At 31.9% G+C, this 14,542-nt stretch overlaps 1 long non-coding RNA gene across 1 annotated transcript; it reads left to right on the top strand.

The window, feature by feature from the left end:
* The first annotated feature begins 7,270 nt into the window (after nt 1-7,270).
* On the top strand, nt 7,271-13,212 carry LOC125497278 (uncharacterized). The gene is made up of 2 exons (XR_007273908.2): nt 7,271-7,583; nt 13,003-13,212. It is a non-coding gene; the product is annotated as an uncharacterized LOC125497278 (long non-coding RNA).
* Nucleotides 13,213-14,542: the final 1,330 nt, after the last annotated feature.

Here is a 14,542-nt window from a genome sequence, read left to right as displayed (position 1 = left end):
GACTCTTTATTAGATTGGATAGTTTGACATTGAGTTTTTCAAATAACTTGTGTTAATTTTTTTTTTTTTTTTTGACAATGGTGCAATTAAATAAGAAAAACCACGACAAGCTTGTACTTATTAACAATTCACATTTAACAAAATATACCAATCAAAACTCTTAGCTACAACACAAATTTGTGTTAAATTATTATACAAAAGCGAATAATAGAGTGATAATACAATAATACTTTTCTTTTGTTAGATAATTGCATATGAAGTATGTGATAATACAAATTTAGACTAAATAATGTGGATACACACCAACTAATATGGTTTTGTAGCTCAACATATATCTTCTCATATCCAACCTCACCCACCATCACTTAAGACAAACTTCGTTCGGACTGAACATGTATTAGTTAGTGTTTTCTTTAAAAAGTATGTTCGAGTTCATGTAGTTCTTATTAGTGATAGTTGTTTTTGTTTGGTTGTATTAGCATTAGGTTGTATTTCAATTTTCAATTAATGTAAATCTTTTCGACGCCAAAAAAATGGTTGGTAGTTGCTAAAACTTGGACAACTTGACTACTTTCGTGTACATCACTATCTTTTACATCTCTAGTCTTTTCCCTTCTCCAACTTACAAACATCTACCTTTTATCCTTATACACTCCTAATTTCCTAAATGTACGTACATATAATTAAGAGCAACCATAATTGAATGAGATTAATAGTCACTACAATAATCAATTTGAGTCTATAATTTTTTGGGTAATGTTATATGTAGTCTTTATGGTTATGGATAACCATTAAATATATTTCTTAAAATAGCAGCAGTTTAAAAATTCAAGACAAAATTACACATCATTTAAGGTAATAAATGTTTGATTCAATTTTTTATTTCCATTTTGAATCTTTTTCACGGCTCGATAGAGAATTTGATAAGCCAATGATTTTTTTCCGTATTTCAGAATACGGTTAACCAACATGTTAACTAATCGATTACGATAAATTGGATCTGATTTTGCAGTTTTTTCTTCTACAGTACCTCGACGTGACATGAGCGTAAAAGGGGTTCAAGAATCAGTTTTCTTTTTATAAGGGCTAAAATCACTTATTTTGGCTTTTTGACCCCATATTGTAGGGTGGATCTCGAAAGATATGAAAGATCTCCCTCCAAACCGTTACTTACTAGGTAAGTAAGAGGGTGAGTTTTCATACTGATAATAAACCTCATTTTTTTTTTAAAACACAATCAACGTGAAAGCAGGCTCGGCACATGAAGTGGATGTCAGATTTTCAGCAATTCAATCTGGTGATAAGTTCGGAAGGGTTTCCCTAAGAAGCTGGCTGAGATGTTATGTTCTATGGGCCACTTTCCAGTTTCTAGCTTGCTGGTTGCTATGCAGTGCAGCCCAGTATGCCGAGTAGGTTGAGTTCTTTTTTCCGGGTAAGGAGATCCAATGCATTGGATTCGCTAAGATAACTAGGAGAGCTAGCGACTCTTGAACGATTAACTTTTTATATGTAGCTCTAAGGGTTATGTATATCATTTTCCTAATTTTTTACCTTCCCATAGTACAAACCTAAGGTAGTATACCCAAGTACCCAACAATCAAAATAGAAGTACGTCATAAATGAGAAATTAGACACGCATTTATGCGCAAATTTATTTTTCCAGGACTTCACTTAAAAGTTAAAACTCATAAACTTAGTCAGTAGCAGTTGGCTTATTAGTAAAACAAACACATACTCTAATCATTATGAACTCGGACAAAATTTCATGTGGGCTTTGATTGCTATATTTTTTGCTATCTAATGTCGTGTGATTTTCAAAGTTGTGAACGCGACCATTATTTTTCTAACTTTGCAATTTGCATGGAGATGTTACTCTTACTGATCACTTATGTTTATTGATCTCTTTTGACTCCTGACAACTAGATTAATTTTTGGATATGTATTAATGTGGCTCATCTGGGTCATTATTTTGCTAAGTAGGCAATTGTAATAACGCACATTTTTCCGGCCTTTTTTTACTGGAATGATGAAGAGTTAAAAACTTAAGCTACCTGAATTATTACCATAATAGATAAGTTCTGATAAGTTCAGGGTAAGATAAGTTCAGATAAGTTGTAATAAGGTCCAATCAGGGTAATAAGTTCCAATCAGGTCCAATAAGGGGTGCGTTCTCTTCAACTTAAGGTGCGTTCTCTTCAACTTATCTGAACTTATCTGAACTGACCTTATTGAACCTTAACTGAACTTATTAGAACTTATTAAACCTGATTGGACCTGATTCAACTTATTGGATCTGATTGAACATGATTGGAACTTATTGGACCTGATTGGAACTTATTGACCTTATTGAAACTTATTAGACCTTATTGGTCCTGATTAAAACTTATTAGACCTTATTGGACTTGATTGAAACTTATTAGACCTTATTGGACCTGATTGAAACTTATTTGACCTTATTAGATAAAAAAAATTGACCATTAATAACATAAATATTACCCCTCACATAAATACTACCCCTCAAAATTTATTATGAAGTAATAATTATTAAAATTTGTCCTTTAAAAAATAAAAATTATTAATTACTACCTCCGTTTCCTAAAGATGTTCCTTGTTACTGTTCCTACAGATACCAAGGATGATCTATTTGTGTGGGGTATGGGGTAGGTAAAGTAGGAGAGAGAAAGGGGTTAAGATAAATAAACAAATAAAAAGGGGTTAAATTAGGAGAGAAAGGGAGTAAAATTGAATTAACAATGTAATGGTGGACCATATGATAGGGACATAAGAGGGTAAAAAGGGAAAAAAATTCCAAATAAGAAATAAAGTAAAAGAGGGAAGATCTTTTGGAAACGCAATTAAACGGAAAGAGGGGAGATCTTTAGGAAACGGAGGGAGTATCTCTTATGATAATTAATTTGACAAAAAAAACTTACTATTTATATATTTGCCTATACATAACTTTCACCACTAATATATCTAATAGTCTTGTTTTGATTTTATAAAGCACTAGTAGAAAATCAAAACTTGATTAACATTTATTGCTAACAAGTTGAAATTGGCACATATGAAAAATTCTCACTCCACTTTCACTTACTTGAAGGTAGTAGAATGCATTAACTCCTTATTTAAGACGAATTGCAAAATATTGTAATTATAATGATTATTATTGTTAACCTTAATTATTTGACCATGATTATAATATTATTTAATAATAATATAATCAGCTAATAGTAATATGAATAATCAAATAATAGACAATAATACAAGTATAATACTATACATTGTGGTACTTTAATATATAAAAAATTCTAATAATAACATAATCATCTAATAGTAATATGAATAATAAAATAATAGACAATAATACAAATATTTAATAAAATAATAGACACTAATACAAGTATAATACTATATAATCATTGTGGTACTTTAATTAAAATTCTAATAATAACATAATCAACTAATAGTGATATGAAATTATGAATAATAAAATAATGGACAATAATACAAATGTTTATTGAACATTGAATATTTGGACCTTATGGACCTGATTAGACCTGATTGGAACTTATTGCACCTGATTGAAACTTATTGCACCTGATTGGAACTTATTGGACCTTATTAGACTTGATTGGAACTTATTGCCCTAATTGGACCATATTGTAACTTATCTGAACTTATTGGACCTGAAACTTAATTTTTTAAGTTGAGGAGAACGCGCCCTTATTGACCCTGAAGTTATCTGAACTTATATAAACTGAACTTCAAGTGTGTTCTCTTCAATTTAAAAAATTAAGTTTCTGGTCTAATAAGTTCAGATAAGTTGCAATCAGGTCCAATCAGGGCAATAAGTTTCAATCAGGTCTAATAAGGTCCAATAAGTTCCAATAAGGTGCAATAAGTTCCAATTAGGTGCAATAAGTTCCAATCAGGTCTAATAAGGTCCAATAAGTTCCAATTGCTAAAAGTTAATAAGGTCTAATAAGTTTCAATCAGGTCCAATAAGGTCAATAAGTTTCAATCAGGTCCAATAAGTTTCAATCAAGTTCAATCAAGTCTAATAAGTTGAATTAGGTCCAATCAGGTTTAATAAGTTCCAATCAGTTCAGTTCAGGTTCAATAAGTTAAGTTCAGATAAGTTCAAGGCCATTAAGTTGAAGACAACGCACCTTTATTGAACCTGAACTAAACTTATTGAAATTTATTAAACCTGATTGGACCTGATTCAACTTATTGGACCTGATTGAACCTGATTGGAACTTATTGACCTTATGAAAACTTATTAGACCTTATTGTCCCTGATTGAAACTTATTAGACCTTATTGGACCTGATTGAAACTTATTAGACTTTATTGGACCTAATTAAAACTTATTTTATCTTATTAGACAAAAAAAAAATGACCATTAATAACATAAATATTACCCCTAACGTAAATACTACCCCTCAAAATTTATTATGAAATAATAATTATTAAAATTCGTCCTTTAAAAAAATAATAATTACTAATTATCTCTTATGATAATTAATTTAACAAAAAAAAAATTACTATTTATATATTTACCTATACATAACTTTCACCATTAATATATCTAATAGTCTTGTTTTGATTTAGAAAATCAAATGTTGATAACGTTTATTGCTAACAAGTTAAAATTGACATATATGAAAAATTCTCACTCCACTTTCATTTACTTGAAGGTAGTAGAATGCATTAACTCCTTATTTAAAGACAAATTGCAAAATATTGTAATTATAATGATTATTATTGTTAAACTTAATTATTTGACCATGATTATAATATTATTTAATAATAACATAATCAGGTAATAGTAATATGAATAATCAAATAATAGACAATAATACAAGTATAATACTATACATTGTGGTACTTTAATATATAAAAAATTCTAATAATAACATAATAAGCTAATAGTAATATGAATAATAAAATAATAGACAATAATACAAATATTTAATAAAATAATTGACACTAATACACGTACAATACTATACAATCATGTGGTACTTTAATTAAAATTCTAATGATAACATAATCACCTAATAGTGATATGAAATTAAGAATAAGAAAATAGTGGACAATAATAAAAATTTTTATTAAACATTGATTATTTGGACGTTATTGGACCTGATTGGAACTTATTGGACCTTATTAGACCTGATTGGAACTTATTGCACCTGATTTGAAATTATTGCACCTGATTGGAACTTATTGGACCTTATTAGACCTGATTGGAACTTATTGCACCTGATTTGAAATTATTGCACCTGATTGGAACTTATTGGACCTTATTAGACCTGATTGGAACTTATTGTCCTGATTGGACCTTATCTGAACTTATCTGAACTTATTGGACCTAAAACTTAATTTTTTAAGTTCAGGAGAACGCACCCTAAGTTCCAATCATGTGCAATAAGTTTCAATTAGGTGCAATAAGTTCCAATCAGGTCTAATAAGATCTAATAAGGTCTAATCATGTCCAATAAGGTCCAAATAGTCAATGTTGAATAAACATTGTATTATTGTCCATTATTTTATTATTCATAATTTCATATCACTATTAGCTGATTATGTTATTATTAAAATTTTAATTAAAGTACCACAATGATTATATAGTATTATACTTGTATTAGTGTCTATTATTTTATTAAATATTTGTATTATTGTCTATTATTTTATTATTCATATTACTATTAGCTGATTATGTTATTATTAGAATTTTTATTAAAGTACCACAATGTGTAGTATTATACTTGTATTATTGTCTATTATTTGATTATTCATATGTGCCAAATATTCATATTTGGCTACGATGATATACGATATTTTTTTCTATTTCTTTTTTTTTTCTTTTTATTTTTTCCCTCCTCCATAATAATGCATAATATGTAATTGGGTACAAGTAACAAGTGAGAGATGAAAGTAGAGTGAGAGTTAAGGAGTTAATGCATTCTACTTAGGGCTGGCAAAAACTGACCCAACCTGATAACCCGACCTAAAACTGACCTGAAAATTCTGGGTTTGGGTTGAGATTTTCGACCTGAAAATAAAATTGGGTCGACCCAACCCAACCCAACTTGAAAATATAATGGGTTAGGTTCAGGTTGACCTTTTGAACCTGAAAATAACCCGAAATGACCTGATTTAAAAATAACTTATATTATATTGGGTTAACCCTTAGCCGGTTAGGTTATAATATTAGGCCAAGCCCAACTCACTTCAACCTGAAAATTCCAGCTTTGAATGTTGAAACTTAAACATGTTATATGTACAATACCTTTCCGAATTAAGTTGGCAGTTTTTTTATCATTGGTTATTTAGATTTTTATTTCATGTCATTTTGGGTTGGTTTCAGGTCAACCCGAAAAATATAAGGTCGGGTCTGGGTTGAGGTTTTCGACCTGAAATATAAATCAGGTCGGGTTTGGGTCAGGGGTAAGTGACCTGAAATATAAATCAGGTCAACCTGAAACTGACCCAACCCGACCTGATTGCCAGCCCTAATGCTACTACCTTCAAGTAAATGAAAGTGGAGTGAGAATTTTTCATATGTGCCAATTTTAACTTGTTAACAATAAATGTTAATCAACTTTTGATTTTCTACTAGTGTTTTATACAATCAAAACAAGACTATTAGATATATTAATGGTGAAAGTTATGTATAGGCAAATATATAAATAGTAATTTTTTTTGTTAAATTAATTATCATAAGAGATAATTAATAATAATTATTTTTTAAAGAACGAATTTTATTAATTATTACTTCATAATAAATTTTAAGAGGTAGTATTTACGTTAGGGGTAATATTTATGTTATTAATGGTTAATTTTTTTGTCTAATAAGGTCAAATAAGTTTCAATCAGGTCCAATAAGATCAAATAAGTTTCAATCAGGTCCAATAAGGTCTAATAAGTTTCAATCATGTCCAATAAGGTCTAATAAGTTTTGATCAACTCCAATAAGGTCTAATAAGTTTCAATCAGGGCCAATAAGGTCTAATAAGTTTCAATAAGGTCAATAAGTTCCAACCAGGTCTAATAAGTTCCAATGAGGTTCAATCAACTCCAATAAGTTGAATCAGGTCTGATAAGTTCCAATAAGTTTAGTTCAGGTTCAATAAGTTCATTTCAGATAAGTTCAGGGCCAATAAGTTGAAGAGAACGCACCCTTAATTGTTTTCATCTCACGCGTGACATTTTTCTTCCAATTTCCAAAACGCCAACTCGTTTTCCTCCGTCTTCCTGTTTTGAGGGTCCCAAGAATGATATTTCCCGTTTCCAATTCCCATTACAGCTATAATCCCCAATTTCCTGAGAGAGAAAAATACCATTCGTAAGTTTAAGTGAACTTTATGTTCCTTCCCTAGTTCAATTGAACCCAAAACTTGCATACCTTTGTTTTCACTGGTACAAAAAGTTGAGTAAGGCGAACTAAAATAAAGATGTCCACAGACTATATAAAGAAGAAGAAAATGGAGGAAGAAGCTTCACCGATTTTATTGTGTTACAAGAACAAAGTGGAGGAAAGAATCGGGATTACTTTCACATTCTTCAATATTTTTTGTAAGGCAACTTCTTATTCTTCTCCAACTTAGTATCTTTATTAATGTTCAATTTTACACCTTTTCTAATATCTGCAACTTATACCCATAATGTGGCATAAAGCAATTTTTTTTAATAGGTAAATATTTTTACTGTGATTCTATAATATGATATGTTAAATTGTTGGAGGTATTGCTGATTTTATATTTTCATTATGAATTTGTTGGTGCTATTGTTTTTTCAGTGAAGCTTCGCTAGTATCTTTGTTTTTTAGTGTCTTCTAATTTGTATGTGGTATACATTGAATTTTCAAGTAGAATGTGTTTGTAGTATATGTTGAATTTTGTTTGGAAAAAAAACAACTTTTGTTAGTTGTATGAAAATTTGACTTGTGATATGTATGGCGTCATTTTTTACTTTTGAGGGCCTCATAATTTTACCCCCAAATTATACGAAACTGCCCTGGTTATCAAATAAGTAGGTGCCATTAGTAGAATATATAATTGCTTATTGTTGCGGTGGTATTGTTGTGGTTTTACCCATACGAAGCAATAAATCACGTGAAAAGGAAAGGTAAAATATAAAACAGACCTATTGTTGCGGTTTTCAGTGAAAATCGAAGCAATAGATGTCAACGGGAAAAAATTTCAAATTTGGTTGACTGTTTAACCAATTCTATTGCTGCGATTTCCAGCCAAAAAAATAATATTTTAATTTATTGCCGCTGTTCCTACAAATATCGCGGTAATAAACTTTAGGATTTAATAAAACATGCCTGGTGGCAATTAGGGTTCTCCTCTCACCTTTTACTTCTCTCACTCTCTCAGCCGTTTTTCTCACTATCCTCTCACTCTCCTCTCATCCTCTCTTCCTCTCATCTCTCATCTTGCAAAAGTGAATCATTGACCTCTCTTTCCTCCTCCTTCACCCTCCTTCCTCTGCCACTCCTTTCACTTTAATTTCAAAGGAGCTGCAACGAGTAAACCACGAAAATCTCGTTAGAGGTAACAGCGAGTGCAAATATCTCGTCGGAGATACAGTGAGCACGAAGATCTCGTCGGAGATAATGGTGAGCGAAGATCTCGTCGGAGATAATCGTGAGCGAAGATCTCGTCGGAGATAATGGTTAGTGAAGCAAGCTTGATTTCAACCACGAAGCTAAGATCTCGCCAAAAATTTGCTGACTGAAATATCTCGTCGGAGACTGTTGGTTGTAGCCATAGGACAATTTTCTTCCTTTTTTTTTACTTTTATTAATTTTTTCCCGATCAATTTTCGAGTTGAGGTCGTGCATAATGACTAGAATATTTGCATTTGTTGATTTCTATTTCTTTGGTTTGTTGATTAGTTTCTTTGTCAGATCTAGGATTGCGTTCTTTTTGTTGGATTGGGTTCTTTTTATTTAATTTTTAAATTTTTTTTGTATGTAATTAGTTTCAATTTGTTCTTTAGTTAGTTTCATTTTCTCATTCTCTTTTATGATTTATTTTATTTTATCTCTTGTATATTATAATTTTTTTTCATTATTTATGATTTTGTACTCATTACATGGATTAAATGTATTGTACCAGTGAGTTTTAGTTACATAAATTATTATTGTATATTAACATTGAAAATAGTATGAAGATTTTGATTTCAAATACAATTTTTGTTTAAAAAATGTGCACATATTGCTGCGGTTTTGGGCCAAAGTCGCAGCAATAGGTGCACACTTTTAATATTAAAAAAATACATATTGTTGCAGTTTTGGCAAGAGCCGCAACAATAAGTTGACGTATTGCTGCGGTTAAAAAACCACAGCAATAGGTAGCAATAGGCCACTTAATGATTGTCGCAATTAGCATTTATTCTACTAGTGTGCTTCCACACATATGTAGTGGTGCTCCGCACCTAGTTTTCTCATTATTGATTGAATCCCGTAAAACCCCTACCCATTCGAAGTAGAGTAACTAAGGGAATGAAAAAATGCATCTTCTTGGAATGAGTACCTTGCTAAATCCCTTTAAATCAATCATGAGGGGTATTACATACACCCCACTTGAGAACAATAACACCCTCGTTGCGCCTGAGGACTTCACATATTTTGCATACGGCTTGTGGGTCGCCCCAGCCTGAAGAATGAACGTCGTAGACTCTAGATATTTGGCCTTATGGCCTTACGATTTCCCCAACAGGCGGTCGCAGGATTGCTCTAATACCATTTGTAACACTCCGACCCCTCTGAAGTCAAGTATATCGTCACCAATGCGCATCCAGGGCCAGCAATTGTTCTAAATGACCAACACAAGTTCTTCTGGCGCATTTTGTCCTCACTCATGCGCACATTGATAAACCTCCCAAGAGGTCACCCATCCCTTGACTACTCCCATCCAAACACGCTTAACTGTGGAGTAAACTAAGGAAATGAGCTCTCTAAAAGAAAGATGCATCTTGTTGGAATGAGTAGCCTGCTAAAATCCTTTAAAAGTAATCATAAGGGGTATTTCAATCCAATGGTTGGAAGAAACTTTGGTGCTTCCGCACCACTTATGATAGTGCTCCCGTATGCACTTCTACCAAAAGATGCATCGTTTCGCGCTTTTCTGCTGATGTCCTTTAGTGAAACAATACATTATTCCGTGCATTTCCTCTATGTATTTGTTATTTTATAAGTAGGGGTATGTCATATGTATTTGAGGGTGAAAAATCATTATCCCACATGCTTAGATAATTAATGGAATTCTCTTATTGCGTTTTCTCAAGGCAAATTCAACCTACAAACTCTTGGTGGATTGTTTGTAGTCAACCAACATTCAATTGTTTCTTCTTTGTATCTTATACCATGATACTCACTGACGTTGGATAATTATATCTTCGTTGATTGAAATGTTTTTAATATTGTGATATTATAATCACTACTAGAAAAGGCGTGTTGGCTCGAAGCTTTTTGGCCAAATTGGCGATGCTTAAAAGCGTCGAGAAAGTTGCTCTCAACGCTGCCAAAAAGCGGTGAGCAAAGCAGTCGGCATTTCGCGTCACCAAAAAGCGTCGCCATTGGCATCGCGATACAACGTCTCCCTTACCCGTATAGACGTCGCCACATTGGTTAGTGGGGGTGCCATCAATTAATTTATAGACGCTTTAAAGTGTCCTAATTCAAGACGCTTTTTGTCGACTATAATTCGTTATAACGCCTTTTAGTGATGAGAGAAATTTGGCTGGAAAATTATTATTAAATTTGTCATAAGTTCTTGACAAGGAAAAGCGTCTAGATTTTTTATGGACTCTTTTGGTACCTTTTTCCTAATTAATTAACAAATCCAAATATATAATAATACACTATATAGTAATTTAGAATATAAAGTCAACAACGGAACTTGAAGATTACATAAAATTATTCCGAACAATGTATATTATCATAAATTATAAACGTAGTTCGTAAAATTAAAATCCCTATATATTGCACGTTCATCAAATCCTAATAATTCATAACTAATAGAAGTATGTTTCTAAAAATACCACAAAAACACACTAAAAATGTAGTTGTAGCCATACAAAGCTAACTAATAATAAGATCTAGCAAAATAATGATGGTAGCCAATTTGATGTCTCAAGTAGTGTCCGTCTGTTCTTGATATGTTGGATCTTTATTATTATTTTCGAGTACCTTCAAAAGAAGAAAAAAGGACCAAAATTATAATTAATTAGCACATGATGTAATATGAAATTGTAAACTATATAATGTGGCTCCAACAGATCATAAAGGAAGTGAATATTGGAACAGCATAGTAGCAAGTATAAGAAGAACAGATGGGAGTGACTATGTTTAACAACTATGTGAAATAGATGCATCGTGCTGCTTCTTAGCCACATTAGATACTTGCTAAACCTGGAGGTCATATGATAGACATTAATATTCTAGTAATCAATTTGCACTTGTTCATCTCTAATAGATTGATACCAACAATAGAACTATGTCACTTAGATTGTATGTGGGAGAGTTTCAAGAACAAAGTTTTTCAGAGCGCGCCGAGCCACCGACTAAATGGAGAGTTACGAATTCCTGAAAAGTTGTTCTAATAGCAAAAGCATGCAAACAAGTGAAGTATTTTAACAGTCGCAAATACACACATAAGGATCCCGAGGCCTAATAAGCATAGTAAAGTGTAACCTAATAATTTCATGATTATCTCCCCTACTCCCTTCTGATACACTAATATCGCTAAGAATCAGAAACGTTTTGATCCATGAGAAAAATAAAAAATAACATCCCACACAACAAGAGCTTGGAATTTTGTTAACTACTGCATCATGAACCAAAGAGTCTTTAGTCTTGGAAAGCTCCTAGAGCTTTAAGCTGGAGTTTAATCACTAATTTCACTTCTTGGATATGTTGAACTTAAACCTGCCCTATCAGTGGCTCCGAAAGTCGTCATCTTGTAATGGATCAAGAATTGGTGTTTCTCAAAGTGAACCTACTGGGGGAAGAGTTACCTCCGAAGCTCAACCGTTAAGTTCAAGCAATTCCCTGAAAGATCAAGCGTCCCGATCAAAGCCTATTGATGGGAGGTCAGAGAGGCCAGAAAGTGTCTCAGGAAGTGCTAAGAAAGGTGGTTCAATAGAAGGTGTGTCACTAGACTTTACTTTTCACTCATAACGCTTGCAGACATTATCACATACTAGAACAAAAGGCATATCCTAACAGTTTGTTTGGTTATTGGTCATAACAGGTAAAAGTGATAATGCATTTTAGTGTAAATTTGTAAAAGAACTTTCATGTCAATATTCATGTTAATGAAACTTCACCTTAATATGTGTCTTTTCCTTCATAAATATCGAATAATACCTTCTCAAGTAGTAGTGGATGGTGATAATGAAATGTAAGGAAGAAAATGGATATCATGGATGTTTACATAAAATTTCCTATCACCATTTATTACCACTAATCACTTGGGCCCTAAGTAATTATAAGTCAACCCATATCTCGAAACTTAAAAGCTTCATTGAGGGAATGGTGTAATCTCATAAATTAGTACTTTTACCTGTTGACCTTATGGATGTTGACATGCCAATTGGGTGACTATTTTTTTCACATCTTATGTAACTATTGTCATAGCTTAATGTGTACCTACTCTGAATTTTAACTTTATAGCTGCTTTCATTGGTTGGACATAATCTATATTTGAAACTGCTTCTGCCAATTGTTAACTGCATATCTTCTTTAACTCTATCACTGAACTCTCAGACAGTGAAATGACATGGCATTAGATCATCCATTTCCACAGTGATTAATGGTGACCATTAAGGACTTCTTTTTTTCATGGAGGACATGGGAAATGACCTTTTTTTGTGAATCAAGTAATTGCATGTTAAAGATGGTGCTCATGAGTTGAAAAGTTATTTGTTGTTGCTGACTCCATTCCTATATTAATTATCACTAATTAACAATTAATTATACCAGGTTACTGGAAGGAGAGATAGGGCTAAGCCTTTACCATTCAAGGGTGAGTCTAGTGGTACTTGGGGCTTTTCTGGAGCTAATGATGATAACCCAATAATCAGTGCTGAATTTATTGCACCTTGTTACTGTTTGAATAAGTAAGCCTACTGATATATCTCTAGGTTTTTTGTATTATTTATCTATAGTCTTTGAATGTCGTCTGAGATAATTTTGGCATCACACTTCTAATTCTCTATCAGTGAAGAATTATGCCTCAACTTATTCTCAATCCTTATATAATAAAAAATAAGTTAATGTAATTTCAGATAAGGTCTAATAACTCAATTTAGTTTATCCCAGTAAAAATAAGGTTTGACAACTTAAATCAACTAACCAGACCCAAGAACAAAAGAAAAAGCCAAATTTTGGAATTATCAAGTAAGGATAAACTTAGTAATTCATAAAACCATATTATATACAGTAATATGAGCATATGATTGTTCTAGAAAGCATCACAACAACAACAACAACAATAGGAGCATATATGAGCATACCTTTTGATTTGTCACTTCCAAGACTGCTTGTGCATAATCTAAAAGGTGCATTGAAGCCTCTCCTTTACGAACTTCACCTACTAGTTGAGAAAATTGTCCAACTAGAGTTTTAAGTATAGAGTTGGTCTCTTGAACTTGGGCTTTCAACAAGCTATTTTCCTTCTTAAGAACGAAAAATTCTTCTTTATCCTTCTCCACAACCACGATCCTCTTTCGAACCTTTTGCCTATTCAGAACACCATGCACACAAAAATAAAAGTGGTTAAAGAGAATAAAATAAACTAAGTGAAAGAAGAGAAACCAAAAATATTTAGGAAATAGTTTAACATTTAGGCATGTAGATAGGATAATGTTTGCAACATTATTCTTTTTGTTAAATAGGATAATACTGGGATTAAATTAGTGGATTATTTTCCTTCCTGCAATTAATAAGGCACTAATTATGTATAAGACAGTACACGTCTATTAGTACACGTCCTATTATCTTATTATTTGGATACAATTTGTGTGTTCTGATTTCTTAAGTTTATGTGTGTTTTTTCGAACAAATAACCTAAATACAATATTCAAAAGCCCCTAACGAGTAACTAAACAAAGGACAATAACAAGAATCATTATATAACAAGAAATCAAATAACCACCAAAACACTAACTTAAATTAATTAAACAATATCAACCCTAATAATCAATCTAAAATAGGATATAGGATTATACTAGTTACCTTAGACAACTTGAGGAGTGCATAATTTCTTATTAGTTTCTTTATTTTCTTGAATAAATAAAGTGATAAAACTGATTTTAGGTTTAATGTTTGTTAATCAAAGGGTTTCCAATCCTTATTATAAGTTGATAAACTACTATTAGCAATAACCCAACTACCAATACTACTATTATTACAAAATTGGACCAATACTGATCCAACTATCATTTCAAATGATATGAGCACTAACAGATAACAGATTGAATCACTCCTAGCGCAATCAAGACATAAGGCATGCTCACACAGA

The sequence above is a fragment of the Beta vulgaris genome, chromosome 5, assembly GCF_026745355.1.
Source record: "Beta vulgaris subsp. vulgaris cultivar EL10 chromosome 5, EL10.2, whole genome shotgun sequence".
NCBI classification, from domain to species: Eukaryota; Viridiplantae; Streptophyta; class Magnoliopsida; order Caryophyllales; family Amaranthaceae; genus Beta; species Beta vulgaris.
This window is presented reverse-complemented; position numbering and strand designations above follow the sequence as displayed.